At 38.4% G+C, this 19,460-nt stretch overlaps 1 pseudogene; it reads right to left on the bottom strand.

Annotated features, from left to right (window-relative positions):
• Positions 1–1,684: 1,684 nt before the first annotated feature.
• On the bottom strand, positions 1,685–17,838 carry LOC118620256 (annotated as a pseudogene).
• Positions 17,839–19,460: the final 1,622 nt, after the last annotated feature.

The following is a 19,460-nucleotide window of genomic DNA, read 5'->3' on the forward strand; positions in this document are numbered from 1 at the left end:
TTGGTTTGGATGAGCGAGGGAGGACCGACGTTAAACACCACTGGCACGTTTTGGAATCTAACACCACCTCTCCATCCATGCTTTTAATAGTACTGTTTCTAGTATATGTGAAGTAGTTACATATTTTTAAATCAGGTGAATTTAATGAATAAAAAGCTGAAAAAATGTGTACATACCACATGGATAAATTCTGGTGCCCCACATGTTGTCTAAAATGTTTCAGGGAGACTTGAGGAGGTAAGAGTGTATTAGGGCAGGTATCAAGCAGACAGTCTGCCCAAGACTGAGGCACACAACTCCCCACACCACGACCAATCTTCTTCTATAGAAAAATAAGAATGCAAATTCTAGCTTTCTCCACTATCACATGTGGGTTTAAAAACTTTGACTTTATAAACAAGTGGTTTCTGCTTCTAACCTACAGCTGATTGTACATCTCTGCATTTGAGTGTGGTACATACAATCTGTTAAAAAGGGAGAGAGAATAGAGGGAGTCTTATCACACATTAATTGTCTGCTTGACCTAGTAACTCTTTTTACTTTGTGGATTGTGAATACATCTGTTTCTGTTTAGAGAATTTACGTATTTTTGTGTCATTACTGATAGAAAATATTTCCCTTAAAATATGGTCTCTGCAATTAGAAACATCTGAATTTTTTTCTCATGTAGAATATAATTTTTGGTGCAAGACACTGTAATACATGCTTTATGGTGAATAACAACAACAGAAATTATACTGGATACCATTTATTCAGTGTATGCCACATACAAGACATCGAATAAAACTTTATGTGCCTTAGTTTACTTAATCCTTATAACAACCTTATAGATATAATTAAATTGATTTATTAGAACATAGGTTTTGTTGAATAGCTAGATGACTGGCATATAGTAAATTCCCAATTAAAGATAGTCATTTATAGCATCATTTTTATTCTCATATGATAGATGAAAAGTCAGAGACTTACAGTGCTTAGGTCTAAAGCTGCACAGTTAGTAAGTGGCAGAGCTAAAATTGGAACTGAGATTTGCCTGGCTACAAGTCTGCATTAATTATAAAGCTCTATAACCATTGCTATGTCATTGCATTTAGCACTCTAATCATAACCCAATCTCAGGATAATGTTGATCTTTCAGATTAGAACACTAAGTTTCAGAGAAAATAATTATTAATTATAATCATATATTTTATTATTCTTTTGTTTTGTTTTTTAACTTTAAACACATTTTTATTACACAAAATTTACATAATTGGATATTTCTCTACTTTGTACACAATTATTGTTACTCTCTACAGAAAGGCTGCTTCTTAAGTTCTCATCAGGTGATGACAAGCACCAAAATCATGATTTTAACAGAAAGTAGTAAAAATGTCTCAGTGATTTAAGTTTAAAGCAGTAGATTGGTACATGGCTCTTGCGCTTAATTATCAGGAATGTACAAATGCATTTTATTCAAGCATACACAATAAATTATCTTTGGACATGGACAATGACAACAGTAAACCACTGTATGTTGTCAACTGAAACCAGTAACTGATGGTTACAGTGATTGTCTTAAACACCAGCCAACCTTTTCTTCAGTCATTTTCTTCAACTGACTTCTCTGAAATTATAGGTGAGGAGCACTGTTTGAGCTTCCTCTCACAGTTCTCATTAATAATGGTTAAGCACTATTCTAGGATTAGAACATGCCAACTCTTATACCACTTCACATTCCACACACCCTGCCCATTCCAGGGTCTTTCTCTTCTTTAGGGATTCCTGTGACTACAACATCTACTGTTCTTAACAAAGAGGCAACTCCAGCAGCATCCATTAAAGCTGTTCTTACAACCTTAGTTGGATCAGTGATTCCTCTATCCATCATATTCACAAAATCTCCAAGCATGTTATAATAACCAACTTCTGAGAAACTTTGCATACTTTTCTCAGCTATCAATGATCCCTCAACATCTACAGGAATTTGGGGTGCTTTTAAAATAATTTCTATACCAATTTCTTAAATCTTCATTAGCTGGAGTTAATGAGTCCAAGACTGAAATGCACTGAAGCAGGGCAGGACCCCCTCTCAGAACAATGTCTTCCTCAACAGCAGCTTGTGTGGCATTGAGGGCATCTGTTACTCTGTCTTTTTATTTATTTATTTATTTATTTATTTATTTATTTATTTATTCCTCACCCGAGAATATTTTTCTATTGATCTTCAGATAGAGTGGGAGGGAGGAAGACAGAGAAAAAACATTGATCTGAGAGGGACACATCAATTGGCTGCCTCCAGCACAACCCCAACTAGGGCAGGGTATTTAATCACAACTAAGGTACATGCCCCTAACCAGAATAAACATGCAACCCTTTTGTACGTGGTCCAACGCTCCAACTGCTAAGCCAAACCAGCCAGGGCCTGTCTTTATTTTTTTATACTTCATCATCATTTGTTTCATTAACCTTAAGCATAGGTACTCTGAGAGTTTTGCCAGATGTTCCTTTAGTTTTTCCTTTTTATATTCATTTATTGTGATATCTGTTTGATGATTTCTTGAATATGTTTTTCAATTCGAGCCTTGTCACCTTTTACTATCAAGAGCAGGTATCATCTTTGGTCACAATAACCTCTCTATTTTTTCCCAAGTCATGAGGCTGAACGTTTTCAAGATTTAGAGTCAATCCTTCTTCTCCAAACACTGCACCACCAGTAACAATAGCCATGTCTTTAAGCTTGTTCTCTTTATTGTCACCAAACCTGGAGCTTTGACTGCTACCACCAGAAGACCAACTCTTGCCTCTTCAAAACGAGTGTACTAAGAGCTTTTCCATCAACATAGCAATTATGACTGAGGGCTTATGGTGATTGGCAATTTTAAGAGCAGGTACAAGGGACTGAACACTAGACATTTTCTTTTTTCTCAATAGAACATAGGCATCTTGGAATCGCATTTCTGACATTTTGCTGTATTAATAAAGTTTAGAGAAATATATCCTCAATCAAACTTTATGCCTTCAATTGTTTCTAATTCATCATTCAGTATTTTCCTATCCTTTACTGTGATAATGTCCTTTTTTCCAACTGTTTTTATTGCATTGAAAATTATATTGTCAAGACCATCTACCAGGACAAAACTGGATTTACAACAAAAATAAAGACAAATCATCAGGAAGGGGCAACCGAAAGGCAGCCTGGAGGACCACATAACCAGGGACTCCAACTCAATCATGGTAGGATTGCGAGGACGGGAGAGGGGGCCAGGAGCCCATGGTCTGCAGCGGCCTGGGCTGGGACCAAGGGATTTGGCGGGAAGCTGCTGCTGCCACCTCAGCGGCGACCCCGCCTGAGTCCTGCGAACTCTGCTGCATGCTAAGCCCTCGGCTGGTGCCGCACGAACTGGCTAAGAACAGGGGAGTTGACGGGAGGCTGAAACCACCTTGGCTGCGACCCCGGGTGAGTCCTGTGAACTCTGCTGTGTGCTAAGCCCTCAGCTGGTGCTGCACGGACTGGGTGAGACGAGGGGCCTCGGTGGGAAGCTGCTGCCGCCTTCGCAGTGTCCTGCTATCGCAGTTTAGTCCTGTGGCTTCTGCTGAGTGCGACGCCCTTGGCTGGTGCCACAGCCGTGGCCACCCTTGGCTGGAAGCGGCGCCCTCGGGTTAAAAGTACCAGGCGACTCCATGATGCAGAGTCTAGACAGAGACTAAATTGGCAGCAGCCACTCACCTTGGGCTCACGCAGAGGGAACGCACAATGGACTGGAACCGTGTGGGGACACTCAGGTATTGGAGGGTGCTCACAGCTTTTGCTGAATGCGGCCACACAGGACTGTGGTCATTTTACTCCTTCCCAGGGCTCTGGGGAGAGGCAGCAACCCCTCCCTCATAGATTCAACCACACCTGGTGGTCACTGAAATGCTAATTGAGGCCCATTAACAACCAGCAGCTGCCCCATCCTCAGGAAACCCTCTTCCACTGAGCACCTGAGGGAGTTTTTCATTCAACTCAGAAACCAAGGTTCTTCAGGTGACCTCTACTAATAGCCTCCAGGCAAAAAAATCTAGAGGATAACTACCATTCCCTGGGAGAGCAATACTAACCAAAAGCTAAGACTTGACAGTGGTGTTTAAAGTGGGTCCTCCCTGGCTCATCCAAACCCAGGAGAGGGAGCCACAAACAGCAGAACACCAACACACACAGGGAAAATTTGGCAGACTCCAAAGCCCACTGTGATAGCCAAAATGGTGAAAAACAGAAACAAAAGCCAAATGAAAGAACAAGAGACCTCTATGGAAGATGAGATAAATGAGGTGCAGTTAAGCAAGTTAACAGAACTAGAATTTAGAGCCATGATGTTGAGGAAGCTCAACAGCATGTGTAAGGACATGAGCACCATGAGTGAAGACATAGAAATGTTGAAAATCAACCAGTTCGAAATTAAAAACCACCAAGAAGAAATGAATGACATATCAGAAATGAAAAACACATTGGAAGGTCTAAAAAACAGAGTAGGAGAAGCTGAGGACCAGATCAGTGGATTAGAAGACAGGGTAGAAAAAATCAACCAATAAGAAAACCAAAAGGAAAAAATGATTAAAAAACAGAAAGACAGCTTGAGAGAACTGTGGGACAACTGGAAACGGAATAATATTTGCATCATAGGAGTCCCAAAGAAGAAAATGAGCAAGGGTTAGAGAATATATTCAAAGAAATAGTGACAGAAAACTTCCCTAATTTGGTGAAGGAAGAAGGCATTCAAGTTCAAGAAGCACAGAGATCCCCAAGTAAGAAGAACCCAAACAGGCCCACACCAAGACATATAGTAATCAAACTGCCAAAAATGAAAGACAAAGAGAGAATCCTAAAAGCAGCCAGAGATAAGCAACAGGTTACCTACAAAGGAAACCCCATAAGGCCCTCAGCTGACTTCTCACAAGAAACACTGCAGACCAGAAGGGAATGGCATGAAGTAATCAAGGTCATGAAAAACAAGGATCTGAATCCAAGACTACTCTACCCAGCAAGGTTGTCATTCAAAATAGAAGGTCAAATAAAATGCTTCCGAGACAAAAAAAAAAAAAAGGCTAAGGGAATACATTAGCACCAAACCAGCACTGCAAGAAATGTTAAAAGGACTGCTGTAATTAGCAGGAGAAATGGGAAGAAAAATAGAACCACACTAAACAAAAATGGCAATAAATAAGTACATAGCAATAATCACCTTAAATGTAAATGGATTGAATGCTCCCATTAAAAGACACAGAGTAGCTGATTGGATAAGAAAGCATGACTCATCTATATGTTGTTTACAAGAGACCCACCTCACAACAAAAGACTCACATAGAGTAAAAGTGAAGGGTTGGAAAGAAATCTTCCAAGCAAACAGAAAGGAAAACAAAGCTGGGGTAGCAATGTTCATATCTGATAAAATAGATTTCAAAATGAAAGCCATAATTAGAGACAAAGAAGTCCACTACATAATATTGAAAGGATCTATCCAACAAGAAGATATATCCTTGATAAACATATATGCACACAATATAGGAGCACCAAAATATATTAAAAATCTTCTGCAGGACTTCAAAGGAGAAATGGATAGCAATACAATCATAACAGGGGACTTCAACACCCCACTGACATCACTGGATAAATCCTCTAGACAAAAAATTAGCAAGAAAACAGAGACTCTAAATGAAGCACTAGACCAAATGGATTTAATAGATATCTACAGAGAACTACACCCCAAAACTAAAGGATTCACATTCTTCTCAAGTACACATGGGACATTCTCAAAGATAGACCACAAGTTAGGGCACAAACTAAGTCTATATAAGTTCAAGAAGACTGAAATCATATCAAGCATCTTCCCAGATCACAATGGCATGAAACTACAAATCAATTGAAAGAAGAACATACAAAGACATTTGAACACATGGAAGCTAAATAGCATGTTATTAAACAATGAATGGGTCACTGAGGAGATCAAGGAAGAAATGAAAACTTCCTGAAAACCAATGAAAATGAAGACACAGCAACACAAAATCTATGAGATGCAGCAAAAGCAGTTCTGAGAGGGAAGTTCATAGCACTACAGGCCTACCTCAAAAAATAAGAAAAATCTCTAATAGATTATCTAACTACACCACTTAAGAAACTAGAGAGCAAACAAAAAGAAAACCCCAGAGCAAGTACAAGGAAGGAAATAGTAAAGATCAGAGCAGAAATAAATGACATAGAGACAAAAAAACAAAAAATCAAAAAACAATTCAAAGGATCAATAAAACAAAGAGCTGGTTTTTCGAAAAGATAAACAAGATTGATGGACCCTTAGCTAGACTCACCAAGAAACAAAGAGAGAGAACCCAAATACACAAAATAAGAAATGAAAGAGGAGAGGTAACAACTGACACCACAGAAATACAAAAGATCGTTAACAACTACTATGAACAATTATATGTCAACAAATTCGACAATCTATGCGAAATGGACAAATTTCTAGAAACACATAGTCTCCCAAAACTGGATCAGGAAGAGATAGAAAACTTGAACAGACCAATAACAACAGAAGAAACTGAAGATGTAATCAAGACTCTCCCAGCAAACAAAAGCCCAGGCCCGGATGGCTTCACGGGGGAGTTTTACTGAACATTCAAAGAAGAACTAATACCCATTCTCCTCACAGTGTTTCCAAAAATTCAAGAAGAAGGAAGACTTCCAAATTCGTTTTAAGAAGCCAGCATAATTCTAATTCCAAAACCAGAAAAAGACACAACAAGGAAAGAAAAGTATAGGGCAATATCCCTGATGAACATACATGCCAAAATCCTGAACAAAATACTAGCAAATCGGATCCAGCAATACATCAATAAAATTATCCACCATGACTAAGTGGGATGAATCCCAGGGATACAAGGCTGGTACAATATTCACAAATCAATAAATGTGATACACCACATAAATAAAATAAAGAATAAAAACCACATGATCATATCAATAGATGCCCAAAAAGCCTTCGACAAAATCCAGCATCCATTTATGATAAAAACACTCAGCAGTGTGAGAATAGAGGGATCATATCTAGACATAATGAAGGCCATATATGAAAGACCTACAGCCAACATCATACTCAATGGGCAAAAACTAAAAGACATTTCCATTAAGAACAGGAACAAGGCAAGGATGCCCTCTTTCGCCACTCTTATTTAACATAGTACTGGAAGTCTTAGCCACAGCAATCAGACAGGAAGAAAAAATAAAAGGGATTCAAATTGGAAAGGAGGAAGTGAAATTGTCATTATTTGCAGATGACATGATACTAGACATAGAAAACCCCAAAGACTCCATCAAAAATTTACAAGACTTAATAAATGAATTTGGCAAAGTAGCAGGATACAAAATTAACATCAAGGAATCAATGGCATTCTTATACACCAATGACAAACTCACAGAAAGATAAACTAAGAAAACAATTCCATTTACCATTGCAGCAAAAAGATTAAGATACCTAGGAACAAACTTAACTAAAGAAATAAAGGACCCGTTTGCAGAAAACTACAGGTCATTGAAAAAAGAAATAGAGGAAGAAATTAAAAAAAAAGTGGAAGCACATACCCTGTTCATGTATTGGAAGAATTAACATCATTAAAATGTTCATATTACGCAAAGCAATGTATAGATTCAACGCAATCCTCATCAAAATACCAATGGCATACTTCACAGAATTAGAACAAGTACTTCAAAAGTTCATATGGAACCATAAAAGGCCTCGAATAGCCACAGCAATCTTGAAAAGGAAGAACAAAGTTGGAGAGATCACATTACCAGATTTCAGGTTATACTACAAAGCCACTGTAATCAAAACAGCCTGGTACTGGCACAAGAACAGGAATATAGACCAGTGGAACAGAACAGAGAACCCAGTAATGGACCCAAGGCAATATGCTCAATTAATATTTGACAAAGGTGGCAAGAGCATACAGTGGAGTAAGGACAGCCTCTTTAATAAATGGTGCTGGGAAAATTGGACAGCTACTTGCAGAAAAATGAAACTAGACCATCAACTTACACCCTACACGAGAATAAACTCAAAATGGATAAAAGACTTAAATGTGACTCATGAATCCATAAAAATCCTAGAACAAACTGTAGGCAACAAAATTTCAGACATCACATGCAGCAGAATTTTCACTGACACTTCACCTAAGGCAATAGAAACAAAGGAGAAAATGATCACATGGGACTATATAAAACTTAAAAGCTTCTGCACAGCGAAAGATACAATCATCAAAATGGAAAGGCTACCCACTGTATGGGAGAGCATAATTGCCAATGATATATCAGATAAGGGGGTTAATTTCTAATACATATAGAGTGCTCATACAACTCCACAAAAGGAAGACAAAGGACCCAATTAAAAAATGGGCAGAGAAATTAAATAGACACCTCTCCAAACAGGACATACAAATGGCTAAGAAACATATGAAGAAATTCTCATCATCACTAATTATTAGAGAGATGCAAATTAAAACAACAATGAGGTATCACCTCACACCTTTCAGAATGGCCCCCATCAACAAATCATCAAACAACAAGTATTGACGAGGGTGTGGAGAAAAGGGGACTCTAGTGCACTGTTGGTGGGAATGCAGACTGGTGCAGCCACTATGGAAAACAATATAGTGTTTCCTCAAAAAAGTAAAAATTGAACCTCCATTTGACCCAGTGATCCCACTTCTAGGAATATACCCTAAGAAGCCTGAAACACCAATCAGAAAGAATATATTTACCTCCATGTTTGTAGCAGCACTATGTACAATAGCTAAGATCTGGAAACTGCCCAAGTGTCCATCAGTAGACGAATGGATAAAAAAGCCGTGGTACATATACACAATGGAGTACTACACAGCTGTAAGAAAGAAAGATCTCTTATCCTTTGAGACGACATGGAGGGACCTGGAAAGTATCATCCTAAGTAAAACAAGCCAAACCGAGAATGACAAGTATCAGATGATCTTAGTTATTTTTGGAATATAATGAACATAACAGTCTGTGGAATGGGGTAGTCCCAGAGATGTGGAAGTGGGGTGCAGATTGAGAATCCCCAGAACAGGGGGCGGTGCGGGTGAGATAAACAACAGAACTTATATGCATGTATGCATGAACAGTGGACATGGACAACAAACTGGGGAAAGAGCAGGTTGGGAGAGGGAGGGGGGAATCAGTGGGGGAAAAAGGAGAAACATCTGTAACAAAAATTAATTAATAAATAAAAAACAAAAACAAAAGAAAATTATGCTGCCAATTTTTATCTTCCATTTGCAGAAATTATAGCAACCTGAGTTATTTCTTCAGGGGTTGTCACAGGTTTAGACTGCTCCTTAAATTCAGAAATTGCAGTTCTTCCTTAGGTGGATGGAAGAATACAGGGAAGCTCACTTGGTAAAAGACGAGTATCAGAAGCTTGTTCGTGACTTCTAGAAGGGAGGAGAATAAAAGGCTCTCAGAAAAGAAGAAAGAAAACAAAACAAAGCTGTGGGGCTCAAAAAAAAAATGTGGAGGAGTGAATGGAAGCCACACAGACCATATTCCAGGATCAAACTTGAATTATCACTAAAATTATGACAAATCATCTAGAAAAACCAACAGCAAAGCAGCTGGAGAGTACCCTTATAATCAGGGATAGAAAGAGAACACCAAATTGAGTCTGGTAGGAACCGTGGGGGCATGAGAGGGCAGGCTGGAAGCACATGGGCAGCAGCTGAAGGCTGTCTTAGCTGTGAGCAGTTCCCTCTGAGAAGTTGGAGGTTAAAACCCCAAGCTGGTTCCAGAGCACAGAGTGGTGAAACAGGAAAAGGTGCTTGCATAACCCATGGCTGACATCACCAGAGCTGAGGCATTGCCCAGCAAGGAGAGGTGCAAGGAAAAATGGCACCCAACTGAAGGTCAGAGCACCAAATTAGCTACAGTCACTCATCTTGGGCACCAGCAGCAGGAGGGCACCTTAGACTATAACTGTGTGAAGAGAGTTAGGAGTTCAGAGAACTGGGAAGGAGGACACCAGGAGTTTCATGCTGAATCACTCCCTCATAAGAGAGTAGCCATATTACTCAAATAGCCCCTTTTCAGAGTCCCAGGGAGAAGCAACAACCCTTCCCTCAGGAATTTAACACCTCTAGACCAGGCCAAAAACTGCAAATTGAGGCTCATTGCTAGAGACTGCCAGCAAGCAGTTGTCCCACCCACAGGAAATCCTTTTACCCTGCACAACTGAGGGATTTTTCATTTGACTGAGGGCTACAACCCAAGCCTCATCAAGAAACTGAGACTAATAGTCTACAGGCAAAAGCTAGAAGATATATGGGTACTGAACCTTTGTTGGCCTGAAAATCTACCCAGGAAAGTAAGACTTGACAGTGTGTTTAATGTGGGCCCTCCCACACTCATCCAAACCAAGTAGAGGAAGCTACAATCAGTGGAACACAAACACCCACAGGGACAATTTGGCAGGCTCCAAAACTAACCAACACAGCCAAAGTGGTGAAACAAAGAAACAAATCCCAAATGAAAGAACAAGAGAATTCTACAGATGAAGGAATGAATGAAATGAGTTAAGCAATTCTATCAGGGCTAGAATTCAGAATAATAATTATGAGGTAGGTCAACAGCGTGAATAAAGAGCTCAATAGCATGAGTAAAGATATAGAAACATTGAAAATCAACCAACTGGAAATAAAAAACCACTAAGCAGAGATGAAGAATGACATAGCAGAAATAAAGAACACATCGGAAGGAATAACCAGCAAGGTAGAGAAAGCCGAGGATCAGATCTGTAAATTAAAAGACAGAGTAGAAAAAAAATAACTCAGTCAGAGAACCAAAAAACAAAAACAAATTAAAAACAAGAGGACAGACTTCCAGTCAAGATGGCGGTGTAGGTAAATGCGGTATCACGTCCTCCCACAACCACATAAAAATTACAACTAAACTACAGAACAATCCTCATTCAAAACCGCCTACAATAAATGTTACAAGGACTGCTGTAATAAGTAGAAGAAATAGGAAGAAAAATATAACCACACTAAACAAAAATGGCAATAAATAAGTACGTATCAATAATCACCTTAAATGTAAATGGACTGAATGCTCCAATTAAAAGACACAGAGTAGCTGATAGATAAGAAAGCATGATTCAGGACTTCTGGTCAAGATGGTGGGGTAGGTAAATGCGGTATCACATCCTCCCACAACCACATCAAAGACACAACTAAACTACAGAACAACCATCATTCAAAACCGCCTGAAATCAAGCTGAATGGAAGTCCTACAACTATGGAATTAAAGCAGCAGCCACATCCAGACTAGTAGGAGGGGCGGCAGCAAGAGGTGCTGGCCCCACACCCATGTGTGGTGGATAAAAATCAGGAGGATACCTAAGCGGGGAAGGTCCTTCCTGAGGACTGAGGAGTTCCCGTCCCACACCAGGTGCCCCGCTCAGGGTTCCAGTGCCAGGGAGAGAAGTCCCCATAACTTCTGGTTGGAAAAACCAGCAGGAACTGAGGCTCAGGGAAGCTGAAGCAGCTGGAACCCCAGGCAGCTCCTTAAAGGGCCCACGCACAAACTTATCGGACTCACTCCCTCTAAGCATGGAGAAAAAGCAGCTCAAGGGGCACCAGAGACATACAGGGAAGAACTGAGCTGTTTGGCACTGGAGCGAGGGCTGGAGAGGGGCCTTTCTCTGGGACAAACATGCTGTCAGGGGCCTTTGTTCCTTTGGTGAGACCTTTCCTGTGGCAGCAGATAGCCACCATATCTGGGACTCCAGCAACCTGGCTCACACTGGTAGCCCCGCCCTGGTGACTCCCTGAGGCCTGGCCTCACCCCACCCAACTTTCAGGCCTACCCAAGCTGTTGCCAGTTGCTTAACCATAGGATTGTCCTGTCCTGGATCCTGCTTCAGATTTTTTCCTAAATTCTTTCAAACGAGCAGCATCTGGTCTCAACTAGCCCCATACCGCTCGTTAAGTAATACACAGAAACAAACACAGGGAGGCAGCCAAAATGAGAAGACAAAGAAACAGGTCCCAAATGAAAGAACAGAACAAAACCCCAAGAAAAGAACTAAGCGAAATGGATATAAGCAACCTAACAGATGCTGAACAAACAAAATGGCAATGAATACATATCTATCAACAATGGAATCTACAAACAAAATGAACAGATAGAACAGAAACATTCTCATAGATACAGAGAACATTTTGTTGGTTGCCAGATGGGAGGGGGTTTGGGGGAATGGGTGAAAAGGTGAAGGGATTAAGAAGTACAAATTCATTGGTAGACTGATAAACCTCAAAGGGAAAAGGGTTGGGGGGTGGGAAGAAATAAACCAAGGAACTTATATGCATAACCAATGCATACAGACAATAGTGTGGGAAAAGGCGGAAGGGGGGAGGAGGGGGTTAATGGGGGGAAAATGAGGAACATCTGTAATACATTCTACATTCAACAATAAAGATTTTTAAAATAATAATAATAAAAATAAAATCATTGGTTATCTCAAAATAAAACAACAACAACAACAACAACAACAACAACAAAAACAGGGGACCACTTAAGAGAACTGTGGGACAACATGAAACATAACAATATCTGCATCATAGGATTTCCACAAGAAGAAGAAAATGAGAAAGGGTTAGAGAATATATTTGTAGAAATAGTGACAGAAAACATCCCTAAATTGGTGGGGAAAAAAGGCATACAAGTTGGAGAAACACAGAGAGCCCCAAGTAGGAAGAACCCAAACAGGCCCACACTATGACACATAATAATTAAAATGCCAAAAATTAAAGACATCCCTGGACAGTGTTGCTCAGTGGTTAGAGTTTCGCCCTGCAGACCAGAGAGTCCTGGGTTCGGTTCTCACTAAGGGCACGTACCTTGGTTCAGTTCTTCCCTGGCCTCAGTTGGAGTTGTGTGGGTGGCAACCAGTCAGTGTCTCTCTCACATTGATGTTTCTCTCTCTTTGCCCCTCTCTCCTTTCCACTCTATCTGAAGATAAATGCAAAAATATCCTCAAGTGAGGATTAAAAAAAAAAAAATTAAAGACAAAGAGAGAATCCTAAAGGCAGCAAGGGGAACGCAAGAGGTTACCTACAAAGGAACCCCCATAAGGCTATCAGCTGATTTCTCAACAGAAACACCAGAGGCCAGAAAGGAATGGCATGAAGTAATCAAGGTCATGAAAAACAAAGATGTGAATCCAAGACTACTCTACCCAGCAAGGCTATCATTCAAAATAGAAAGTGAAATAAAGTACCTCGCAGACCAAAAAAAAGTCTAAGAGAATATATTAGCACCAAACCAGCACTGCAAAAAAATGTTAAAAGGACTGCTGTAATAAGCAGGAGAAAAAGTAGGAGAAACATAACCATAATAAATGAAAATAGCAATAAATAATTTACATCTTAAATGTAAATAGATTAAAAGCTTCAATCAAAAGACACAGAGTAGCTGAATGGATAAAAAAGCATTCTCATATATATGTTGTTTACTAGAGACTCACTTCACAACAAAAGACTCACATAGGTTGAAAGTGAAGGGATGGAAACAAATTTTTCGAGCAAACGGAAAGGGAAAAAAAACTGGATTAGCTACACTCATATCCAATAGAACAGACTTCAAAATGGAGGCCATAATTAGAGACAAAGCAGGCCACCACATAATATTGAAAGGATCTATCCAACAGGAGGATATAACTTTGGTAAATATGTATACAACCAATACAGGAGCACTAAAATATATTAAAAGCTTCTGAAGGAAATCAAAGGAGAAATTGACAGAAATATGATAATAGGAGGGGACTTCAACACCCCGCTGACATCACTGGATAGATCCTCTAGACAAAAAATTAAGGAAACAGAGTCTCTAAATGATGCATTAGACCAAATATTTAATAGATATTCACAGAGAATTAAACCCCCAAACTGCAGAACACATATTCTTCCCATGCGCACACTGACATTTTCAAAGATACACACGTTAGGACACAGACTAAGTCTCTACAAGTTCAAGAAGATGGAAAACATATCAAGCATCTTCTTAGATTACAGTGGCAAAAAATCAATTATAATAAAGACACTCAAAAACATTGAAACACAGGGAGGCTAAGTAGCATGTTATTAAATAATGAATGGGTTACCAAGGAGATCAAGAAAGAAATTAAAACTTCCTGGAAATCAATGAAAATAAACACACAACAACACAAAATCTATGAGACATATCAAAAGCAGTCCTGAGGGGGAAGTTCATAGTACTACAGGCCTACCTCAATATACAAGAAAAATTTTGAATTGATTTTTCTAACCCTATAACATAAAGAAATAGACAGTAAATGAAAAGAAAAACCCAGAGCAGGTAGAAGGAAATAAATAGTAAAGGTCAGAGCAGAAATTAATGACATAGAAACAAACAAACAATTCAAAATTTCAATGAAACAAAGAGCTGGTTCTTTAGAACAATAAACAAGATTGATGGACCCTTAGTCAGACTCACCAAGATACAAAGAGAGAGGAACCAAATAATCAAAATCAGAAATGAAAGAGGAAAATTAACAACTGACACCACAGAATAAAAAGGATCATTTAAAAATACTATGAACAATTATGAGCCACCAAATTGGATTATCTAGGTGAAAAGGACAAATTTCTAGAATCACAGTCTCCCAAAACTGAACCAAGAAGAGATAGAAAACTTGAACAGACCAATATCAACTAAGAACATTAAAGATGTATTCAAGAAACTGCCAGAAAACAAAAGCCCAATCCTGGATGGCTTCACAGGTGAGTTTTACTGAACATTCAAAGAAGATCTAACACCCATTCTCCTCAAATTATTACAAAAAATCCAAGAAGATGGAAGACTTCCAAATTCATTTTATAAAGCCAGCATAATTCTAATTCCAAAACCAGATAAAGACACTACATAGAAAGAAAACTACAGGCAAATATCCCTGATGAACATAGATGCCAAAATATTTAACAAAATATTAGCAAATCAGATACAGCAAAATATTCAAAAATTTTTTCACCATAACCAAGTGGGATTCATCCCAGGGATGCAAAGCTGGTACATACTCACAAATCAATAAATGTGATGCACCATATAAACAAAATGAAAGATAAAAACCATATGATCATATCAATAAATGCTGAAAAAGCACTCAATAAAATCCAGAACCCATTTCTGATAAAAATGCTCAGCAATGTGTTTCTAGAGGAATCATATCTTGACATAATAAAGGCCATATATGAAAAACCTACAACCAACATCACACTCAATGGTCAAAAACTAAAAGCATTTCTCTGAAGAAGAGGAACAAGATAGGGATGCCCACTTTCACCACTCTAATTTAACAGAGTACTGGAAGTGTTAGCGACAGCAATTAGACATGAAGAAAAAAGTGAAAGGATCCAATTGGAAAGGAGGAAGTGAAACTGTCATTATTTTGCAGAAGACATGATATTGTACATAGAAAATCCTAAAGACTCCATCACAAATCTACTAGATTTAATAAATAAATTTGGTAAAGTAGCAGGATACAAAATTAACATCAAGAAATTAATGGCATTCTTATACACTACCATTAACCAAAGATGTAAAAGACCTATTTGCAGAAAACTACAGGAAATTGAAAAAAAATAGAGGAAGATATAAAAAAGTGGAAGCATATGTCTTGTTCATGGATTGGAAGAATTAACATCATTAAAATGTACATACTACCCAAAGCAATCTATAAATTCAATGCAATCCCCATTAAAATACCAATGACATATTTCACAGAACTAGGACAAATACTCCAAAAGTTCATATGGAACCAAAAATACCCCAAATGGCCACAGAAATCTTGAAAAAGGAGAACAAAGTAGGAGGGATCACGATACCGGATATCAGGTTATACTCTAAAGCCACTGTAATCAAAACATCCTGGTACTAGACAAAAACAGGCATATAGATCAGTGGAACAGAACAGAGAATCCAGAAAATGATCCAAGACTTTATAGTCAATTAATATTTGACAAAGGTGGCAAGCACATACAATAGAGTAAAGACAGCCTCTTTAATAAGAAGTGTTGGAAAAATTGGACAGCTACATGCAAAAAAAAAAAATGAAACTAGACCACTAACTTACACCATACAGAGGAATAAACTCAAATGGATAAGACTTAAATGTGATTCATGAATCCATAAAAATCCTAGACTAAAATGTAAGCAACAAAATTTCAGACATTATACGCAGCAGAATTTTTACTGATACAACGCCTAAGGCAAGAGAAACAAAGGAAATAATTAATACATGGGACTACATCAAATCAAAAAGCTTCTGCACAGCAAAAGAAACAACCATCAAAATGGAAAAGGAACCCACTATATGGGAGACCATAATTGCCAGTGATACATCAGATAAGAGGTTAATAATTGTTAATATAGATTACTCATACAACTCAACAAAAGGAAGACACAGAACCCGATTAAAAAATGGGCAGAGGAGCTGAATAGACACCTCTCCAAACAGGACCTACAAATGGCCAAGAGACATATGAAAATATGCTCAATGTCACTAGTCATCAGAGAGACGCAAATTAAAACAACTATGAGGTATCACCTCAAACCTACCAGAATGACTGCCATCAACAAATCATCAAACAACAACGGCTGGTGAGGGTGTGGAGAAAAGGGAACTTTAGTACACTGTTGGTCAGAATGCAGACTGGTGCAGCTACTGTGGAAAACAATATGGTGTTTCCTCAAAATATTAAAAGTTGAGCTGCCATTTGATCCATTGATCCCACTTCTAGGAATATATCCTAAGAAGCCTGAAACAGCAATCAGAAAAAATATATGTACCCTTATGTTCATAGCAGCACTATTTGCAATTGCTAAGATCTGAAAATGGCCCAAGTGTCCATCAGTAGACGAGTGGATGAAAAAGCAGTGGTACATATATACAATGAAATACTATGCAGCTGTAAGAAAGAAAGCTATCTTATCCTTTGAGAGGATATGGAGGGACCTGGAGAGTTAAGTGAAATGAGCCAAGCAGAGAAAGACAAATACCATATGATCTTACTTATTTGTGGAATAAAATGAACAAAATAAGCTGATGAGCAAAATAGAGCCAGATGCATAGAAGGAAGTAGGGTTCAGACTTACAAACCTCTGAGGAAAGGGGCGGGGGAGGGGGGAATAATGAGATAAACCAAGGAACTTCTATGCATATATGCATAACCAATGAATATAAACAACAATGCTGTGGTGTAGGGGATCGGGAGGAGGGTGTCTATGTGGGGAGGGGTGGAGGAGAAACATCTGTAACAAAACTTAATTAATTAATTTAAAAAATTAAGAAATTATAGCATTAACAGCTATCATCACACCTCTCCTGATTTGCACTGGACCAGCACCTTTGCTAATCTTTTTAACTCCTTCCTTGTCAGGAGAGCAAGCCAATATGTAGAGTGGTGGTCCCATCCCCAGCCTCTTATTTGTATTATTGGCACCATCTTGAACAAGTTTAGTGCCAATATTTTTATATTTACCTTTTAAGTCAATGGACTCTGAAAAGGTTACACTATCTTTTGTTACACTAGGACTTTCCTAGCTTTGTTTAGTAATCACTGTTCTTCCCTTTGACCCTATAATAATGGCTACAACATCAGCTACAAGGTCTATGCCTTGAAGCATTAAGACTTGGGCATCTGCACCAAATTTTATATCTTTGGCATAAGCCCAAGTGAGATGAGGAGAGCCAGTGCCCTGGACACTGAACTTATCTGGTGAATGACTTTGTGTAATTGAAACATTTTGCAGGGCAGTGGCAGGGCATGCAAGGGGAGTGAGAGCTATTTCATGATTCTTGCAAGGCACTGCTGGTCAGTGACAGAGTTAACTTCCCTGAGAAGCAAATATAGAGGTTAAGATTAGCTTACCAGATGCTTATTCGAAAGTGCTCTGGAGAGCAGCACTTGTGCAAGGGAAGGGAAGGAACAGGATTGGGCAGGGGAAGAAGCTGGGCTGTGATAGTCTCAATGAAGGCCTCAGCTAGTCCCACCAGGAGCTCTGAAGCAGGATGTTCCTTCAGTTATCTTGAGTTGGAAGAGGGCCCTTGAAATTGGCACCTTTATGTTCCTGTGTTAATTAGTCATTACTGGGACTAGGGCATGCTTTTGAGAAGACTGTTTTCTTTAGTAGAGAAAGTGCACAAAGAGGGATGCCTGCTAGCTGCACTTCCAGCAGCTGGAGGAATAAGTCCTTTATTCCTAAAGGGAGATCTGGGAGCCACATGCCAGCATCCACTTCAGGATACAAAACCTTATTAAGAAAAAAATTCACAATTTTTCTTTCATTCTGTGATGCTATTCCTATTTTATACTTTAGAAATTGATTCAAGGACTTTGTATAATAACTCTAATCTTTCATTTCCACATTTTAAATCCAATCTTGGTAAACCACAGCTAATCATGAGTGCTACTGTAACACTGCCACTAACATAATAGTTTATTGTAATATTACCACTAACTAGATAATTATATTATTATTACTAAAGCTTGTAGGTGTCTTATTTTAATACCTTACAATGAGGGCAGGAGAACTGTACATATGCAACTTCAAAAATTGGTTTAACACTAATAAACTTGAATATATGATGAGTATTTTACTTTAAATGTGGTCTAAATCTCTTTTAAAAGATTTCACACATTAAGAACTTTGTCGATTTTTCCTTTTGTAGTTGTCTTTTCGCAGGAGGGCAGTGGTTGAGGTTGAGACTTACTCCCACAAAGAAAGATTAGTGAATATATCTCTACACTCTCAACTGTAGAAAAAATTTTAAAATGCTCAACCACACCCTGTCATATGAAAGTCTTGCAAAATGGTTTTTTAAAAGAAAAAAGAAATCTTACATCTTTACAAAAACAGGAATCCTATTTCTTCTCTTACTAGTAGCCAAAGCATCTAAGTTTTCTAATCTCATATAAAATATATAATGTATGGATATAGTCTTAAATACAGGGTTTGGCAAAAGTAGGTTTACAGTGGTGAGTATATAAGGCAGAATTTATTCTTGGATTATTATTTATTAATTATTGTATTACAAATGTGAACCTACTTTTGCCCACCACTGTATACTAAGCACTTAGTAATCGTTCAATGAGTTGAACTAGTAAATTTAACAAAATATTATGAAATATTGGTAATAACTGAACATTAAGAACAATTCTCTTATTAGATGGCCGAATGTCAGATAAAAAACAAAACCACTTACTGAGGGATTAAACTTATCTATTAAGCACTGATTCTCTTACATAACACCCTTAATGTATTTTTTTTTTTTCAATTTAAGAATTCTAAATCGGATCCATTTCTGAAGATGGCATAATTCTGATTCATTTAGTCTTAAAGGTAATCTATTTTGCAGATGAGAAAA

The sequence above is a fragment of the Molossus molossus genome, unplaced genomic scaffold (genome assembly GCF_014108415.1).
Source record: "Molossus molossus isolate mMolMol1 unplaced genomic scaffold, mMolMol1.p scaffold_m16_p_7, whole genome shotgun sequence".
Taxonomy (NCBI): Eukaryota; Metazoa; Chordata; class Mammalia; order Chiroptera; family Molossidae; genus Molossus; species Molossus molossus.